The sequence below is a fragment of the Arvicola amphibius genome, chromosome 11 (genome assembly GCF_903992535.2).
Source record: "Arvicola amphibius chromosome 11, mArvAmp1.2, whole genome shotgun sequence".
Lineage (NCBI taxonomy): Eukaryota > Metazoa > Chordata > Mammalia > Rodentia > Cricetidae > Arvicola > Arvicola amphibius.
In genome coordinates this window covers 30,815,331-30,823,058 of record NC_052057.2, presented here as the reverse complement: position 1 = coordinate 30,823,058, position 7,728 = coordinate 30,815,331, and positions in this window count along the sequence as shown.

Sequence of the window (7,728 nt, the reverse complement as noted above, 5' to 3'; positions counted from 1 at the left end):
TTCACAAGATTATTTGGCCAATACAAAATATACTACATATTTTTATGTACATAAATTTATTAATTTAGTGTATTTATTTTTGTGTGAGTGAGTCTCTCTGTGTGTGTGTGTGTGTGTGTCTTGCTAGTTGTTTATGTGATTGTTTGGTTTGGTTTGACTTTGAGGTTTTTGTGGTTCGTGTTTTTTTAAGATAGAGAAATAAATGAAGTTGTGTGTGTAAGGAGAATTAGTGAGGAGTGGGGGAGGGCACAGAATATGAATAAAATATTAATAAAATAATGCTCAACATGGCCAAGTGCTGTTTCCATTCTGAACCTGGATTGTAGATGATGGATTGGTATGTGGTAGCACCTTTTCAGGTGTCTCTTACACTACTTCTTTCCTCTACCTCACTGGTGTGTGAACAACATTTATACTACCATGATTTGATTTATTACAAATTTATAAATTTTCATGGTGATGCAAGTCTTTAATCCCAGCCCTCAGGAGGCAGAGACAGGTCGATCTCTGTGAGTTCAAGGCCAGTCTGGTCTACAAGAGCTACTCCCAGGGTAGCCAGAGATGTTACAAATAGTAACCCTGTCTCAGAAAAAGGCAGAAATACAAATTTATGAATTTCCTTACTATACAATAACAGGGAATACTGAAAAACAATCTCAAACTGACCTTTTGAAATACACTGTTAATGCATTTTTCTTCACACAGGATTTTAGCCTAAATCCACATAAATAGCAGCCACCCTCAGGATTTTAATTAAGTTAATTTCATACCAATTGAATAATAGATTCAGGCAATATTACAGTAAAGAACAGTACAAAACAGTACAAAGTAAGTCTTTCACTGGAGATGAAGCATTACACCTCAGCATAGAAGCCAGTGGGCATGTATTTTACCTTTCTTGGGGTTATAATGTGCTCACTATAATAAGATAATTGGATTAAATGATACCTATGTTTCAATACTCCAGAATTCTCACAGGGATTTCAATGAAGATATATAACTTGTAGCTATAACTTGCCTAACTATGTTTATAAATATTGTAGACCTTGAATTGTCAAGACATACAAGAGTGTTGTGTAACTTTTAACTCCTTGTAAACTAATTAAGTATAAAAAAAATTCAATGGATTAACACAGCTATCCAGTATCATGGTCTGCACTTGTGAGGGAAACAGAGTCAGGGGTATTTCCCTCACACTGTTATTTTATCAAGTGATTTGCTTTTAGTGGATGGGGATCAAGTAATTACTTTAACATTCTAAATTTAACAAGTTAATCATCCTACCAAAATTTAGTGTGTAAGTTCTTGTTTTAGCTAGGAATTAATTATTCTAGACATGTGAACCATCATATTTTTATTCATTTGAGTTTGGTGCAGGCTGATAAGTGTGGATCTGTTGGGATATTTCTCCTTGTAACAATCCTGTTTAAACAGCACCTACTTTTGGAGATGTTGTCTTTTTTTCAGTGTGTATTTTTCTTTATATAAAAAAATCAGATACCCATAAGTGTGTGGATTTCTGTTTTTGTTTTTAACACTGTTCTACTGATAAACATATCCATTTGAATGTCAATTAATTCCTTCTTTTTTCTTTTCTATAACTCTGTAGTATTGAGATCGAGTGTAGTGATAGTTTCTGAAGTCCTTTTACTATTCAAGAGCATTTTAGCTATTCAGGTTTTGTATGTCTTTGTGTGTTTCCATATGAAACAATAATTTTAATTTTAATTAATATGATTATGCTAAGAAAACCAATATGGTGGAAAAGATAATTCAGTGGTTAATCTAATTTACCCTATCACTGAGTCATGAGAAGCAGATCCCAGGAATCCTTGTAAAAGCTAGATACACTAGGATTACTGCATCTAATCCCAGCTCCTGGGGGGAAGAGAAAGCACATTCACCAAGTGAGCTGCCTCTCTGAATATCCAGGATTGGTTAGCTTCATATTCAGTTGGATGTCTATGTCAATGAACAAAGTGGCGGGTGATAGAGGAGAACTATCAGCAGTTTTGGATCTTTATGTAGACATGCATACATGTGATAGTGTGCCCCACAAACATGTGCACAAATTCACATACAGACAGAAGACATATATACCCCCACACACATTTTTTCATTGTATTAGCCTAGAAATATCCCAGTAATAATGATTAGCGTAAAAATATTTAGCATTTGAACATTGAGAACTGTTTTGAATAATTTTATTCATAGCTCAGAGAAATTGAAGGTTTCTCTTACAGTCTTAAGTAAAAACCTTCATCTTGGTGAAATATGTTTAACCTGTTTAGTTTTTCTATTAAATGGGAACACTTTTATATATTTTTCTAATAGGAAAATTCTAAAAAATAGAAATAGATTTTATAATTACTTATGTGGTTTTGCTCTTTGTTTTGTAGCGTATTTGATAGAAAGTTGGAATTTTTGAATAAAACTTGAGAGGCATAAAGGAAGTTTGTAAAAGTCTAAAATGACAAAGAAAGTAGCAGCTTTCCTGTTGTAAGAACTCCTTCATGTTTTATGCCATTTGACAGCCACAAGATATCCAGTTGCTCTGGGAAATTATTACCACTAGAGATGAAGCCTTCCTCTGAGCCAGGCTTTGCAAGATATAGTATTCCATAGAAGAAGAAATGCCTTTACTATGTGATGGTTAGTTCCCCAAGAGACAGTAGGTTATCAGAGAAAACCCAGGTACACAGATACCAGAGGGCCAAAAGAAGACAAATTCAGTGATAATGTAATTAGCCCCACAATAAGTCCACATGATAAGCTAATAGTAATCTCAGTATAATTTAGGTTTCTATTTCAGCATTTGTGGATGAATTAAGATTCATCTACTTCATTTTTTATTCATCATGAGTTACCCCTAGTTTTTATAAACAAAAGAAAAGTAATATATTTTTGTAAATCAAAAATTAATGTTTATTTCATAGATAGAGTAGTCTGGGAACAATGTCCTTGTAGTGGTCAACATGAATCTGTTAGCATATTGTAGAAAGAAAATTGACTGAAATTCATCTTGATGGTAAAGGGCCTATGGCCCCAATTAGTCAGAAAAGCAAAAGCATTTAGTTTATTTCCATACTTATTAACAGTTAATGAGAACCAACCAAGTCTTAGCGAATATGCTAGGAGCTGCATTCACATAAAACTTAATTCCTGGTTTCTAAGGTATTATGTACAATTAAACATGAAAAGTGAATTAGAGGTTAAATAAGTGAATCAAGGTTTTGAAGGTCGAGACTCTTAAAATTTTGAGGTGACCATTCTTCTGCAGATGAAATAAACAGTTGAATTTTTCTTGCTGATAATAAAAATTGTGTGGTGATAAAAACATCATGACAATTTGTGATATGAGTATAAGTGGACCTAGAAAATCTTTCTAATATTTCAGTTTCAGCTTGATTTTTATGGTGGTTTGAAAAAAATTGACCCCCAAAAGAGGATGACACTATTAGAAGTTTGGCCTTCTTGGAACAGCTGTGGCCTTTTACAAGAAGTGTGTCACTGTGAAAGTGTGATTTGAGGTCGCCTGTGTGCTCAAGACATGCCCAAAGTCTAGTTCAGTCCTGTTGCCTGCAGGATAATGTTGTAGCTCTCTCCACTCTCAGTTCTTTTTCTAGTACCATGTCTGCCTGCAAGTCACCGTGTCCCGTCATCATGGGAATAGACTAGACCTCTGAGACTGTAAGCCACCCAATTAAATGGTTTCTTTTATGAGAGTTGCCGTGGTCATGGTGTCTCTTCACAGGAAAAAAAAAAAAAAAGAGACGATTTTACTTTTAAATTTTATTGACATAATACTATAACATTATAATCATTCTCTTCTCAATAATGCGTTTCTTGTGATTATCACCTGTCTTTCCATGCATTTCTGTTTTTCAATTAACCAAAAAAAAAGAGTTCATTTCGTAGTGTATATGTGTTTTTCAACTTTGTATTTACAATATTAGGCATGTTAACAAGGTTGTCATTTTAGAGTTTCATATTGGAACCACGGTACTTACAACCATTTTGAAATGGGAGTCAACATAATAACAGCTACATAAGTCCTGAAAATTATCTGTGGTTTTTAATCAAGAAATGTAGGAGAATAAGCATCTATTAATATATTAACTTTGGCACATAAACAATTGTAATTTAGTTTTTTTCTAGGCAAGACTTCCTGAAGAGTGTCTGATTGTAATCATTATTTTTGCACAATTTTTCATAAAATTCATCTTGTAAATAATTGTTAATGGCATTTCAATTTATCTATTCTTTCCACTAAGCAACTAGTGGAAATATTTTCAGGTAAAATAAGTTTATGATGATTCTTTTACAGTTTTCCTTCTAGGCATACTTTCATAGACATATTAAGAAATAAATTATTTGGTGTTACAATATCTACCAAAACAATATAATGAAATAAACTACATCACAATGAATTTGTCACCTAAAATTATCGGAGAAAATAATATATCTTTTTGTAGAATTTACTCAACTTGATTTTGAAACTGTTCTTTGTATGGTATTTAAGAATAAGCATGTATCACCTGACTCCTTGGTGAATTTTAACACCTGGTACACTTGAAATGATGCAGGGCATAGATTTGGCTTTGTAGTCAAATGTTATTGTGTATATTTAGCTCCAGTTGTTCTCGATCTTCCTGAGTTTGACAATATCAGGAAGATTTTAGTGTCAAGTTACATGTTGTTCATCTAGCAAATAGCATTGTTTTGGGGTATTAAGTGGATTATACATGCAAACTTCTTGATATTGTGAAAGCACAGCTCCACCTCCACAAGCTGAGGAACAATTGCTGTAATGCTACGAGAAACAATAAAAGAGTCATTGTGCTGTGTTGCCTATGTAGTCAGAAGACAACACTGTTGAACGTAAGTGAAGAGCCACTTGATCTCACAGAAATACAACTTAAACTTGGAGCTCTCAACTCTAAGTAATTCTTTATTTCACTTCACAATAGCAGTGACTTAGAAATGACTATTTTGAGGTTGGAGACATGACAGTTGCTTAGTATTCTAAAGAGTACTTCAAATCTGAGTAGGGAATGTAGAGTAGGAACCGATAAGAACAAAATCCTGCACAACAAAATCACATGGTCACAGAAACTGGAATTGAACATTTTCATTATTTGTTTTGGATAGGATTGACGGAGTAATGATGCCCATTTTCTTCTAATTTCATTATCCAAATGTCATTAAAAGCTCATATGGTAACGAGTGGTTATTATTAAATTTTAGTTCAAAGCACTAGAGCAATTTAAAGAATTTATTTTTAAAACAATCTTTTTTCACATACCAATCATACTTCCCTTCCCTCCATTCCTCTCTCCCCCACTTTCTCCCTACCCCACCACCCATCCACTCCTCAGATTGGGTGAGGCCTCTCATGGAGAATCAACAAACTGTGTCACATCACTGAGGCAGGACCAAGGCCTTACCCCCTGTATCTGACAAAATCAATTCTAAAAGCAAGGACACAATATAAAATCTACACAATTGTTTATAGATAATGGAAAGCTGATATTATTTTTACAAATAATATAATAAACTGTGGCTATTAGTGATGTCGTGAAACATATGAAGTTGTATTTTCCAGTAAGCTTGGGGTCATGGTTCATTACATTCCTTGAGGAAAGTGTTTTTAAGTTGGCACTTTTACATATAAAAATGGGGAGTAAATTTCAGTAAGATTAAAATGCTCATTTAGCAAGTGGCAAATAATGTGGGCAGAAAATATCTCTGATAACCACTCATTTGATAAGTATATCTCTTTATTTCTGTCCAAAGAACAGCAGTATTTTTCTTCGGAATTTTTATTGATTAGTGTCTGTGAATGTGAATTAATATCTTACCCTTTCTTTGCATAGTCAACTTTGAGGCTATTACAAAAACTGATCATATGATTTACTTTCAAAACTTGATTTGTGTTTTATACTGTCCATATATTTTAGCAGAAGAATCATGGTTTATATCTACTATCTTGACAATGGTTACATCTATAATCAGACTAACTTTTAGAATTTTCAGGTAAAGCCAAGGAATACAATCGTGTTACACATATATTTACAAACACACACATACACACAAACTTGTAAAGTTTTGACAAAAAGTGTGTTTGGGGTTAGATTTTGTTTGTGAACACAGATCATTTTACTTTTCGTTCTACTCTGCCTCCTATCAATTCTCCTAGACATTCCTGATTAAATGACTGCTCTTTAGAAAGTATTTAGTTATCACTTTTATTTATAATTTCTTGGTTCTTTAAAATCTGCTTTGTCATTAGTGTTTCTGAATTACTTTATATACTTTCCATTATATAAGTCACTCACTAAGCACAATTAAATACGCATTTGCCATTATTCTACCTTGGTGGATACATTAGTCATACTTTACAGTAGGTCCTTAGACCAAGGGTTATTTGAGTATGTCTTTGACAAGCAATAATTCATGTTTTGTTTCATTTTAAATGCTAATGTTCATAGCTTGTTTTAAGCTACTGTCGGGGACACAGTGATATCACATTTTATATAAGTTTATTTAATTTGAAAAATATTTGGAGTTATGAATACATCATTTACAATTCTAAAGAGAAAATAATGACATCATCTTGTAAAATTAGTATTCATATAGTCTTTCTTGTAAATAACATTCCTAAATATTTCTACTGGGCGGTGGTGACACACACCTATAGTCCCAGCACTTGGGAGTCATAAGCAGGTAGATTTCTGTGATCTTAAGGGCAGCTTGGTCTACAAAGTGAGTTCAAGTATATCCAGGACTGTTACACAGAGAAACCCTGTCTCGTAAAACCAAATAAGTGAATGAATAAATAAGTAACATTTTAAATATCTCTTTAAAAATATCGAGCACATTAATTGAGAAAGATAAATAGTCATAAGTGAAGCCGATAATGGCAGGAACCATATAGAACAACAAATACCTCAGCAATGTTTTAAATCTACTCTGTTTTCATGTGACATATTTGGATTGTTTTGTTTGATTTTAAATAAAAATGCATAGTGGGATTTTCTGCTACAGAATTTCAATATAAATATCTTGACAGTACAACTAAGTTTGATTTGCTTCCTACTGTCTATTTGAGATGGTATTATAATAACATTACAACTCCTCCTCTATTATTTTTGTTTATTTGTTTCTAGCTCCAAATCTCTGGATTTGAGAGCATAACCTGGAGTAACTATAGAAACCAGCAAAGTAAAAAGGAACAGGGTTGAGAGTGGGAAAAGCAATAACGAGAGAGATAGTGATCTAAAGTGAAATATGTAAAGAAAAAGAGAAAGAGAAATAAAAGTAGATGAAGGGGATCAGATGATAAAATCACAGTGAGAATGTCTGAAAAAGTCATCAACAAGCACACCATTAACCATGTTATTAAATACTTTAGAGTACATGTAAATCTGTATATAAATATGCACATATACTTTAAATAATATTTTTCCATCTGGGCCAAGAAATTCTCTATAAGAGAATTCTATCTAACCAAACCTCAGGCATCAGGCATTTGACTTGTTTGTCAACATTGCTCAAGGGACTCCCAAAAGCACAATAGCTATAGTTAATGCCCTTGGTTTCCACCCTAGAAGTGAAAGGCTAGTCCCTATTACTGAACAACCATGTGCTTGAGACACAGAGTTCAAAGGACAAAAGTGAATCTAGCCAGAAAGCCACTTGTCTGAGGAATACCTTCCATAGTAGCAG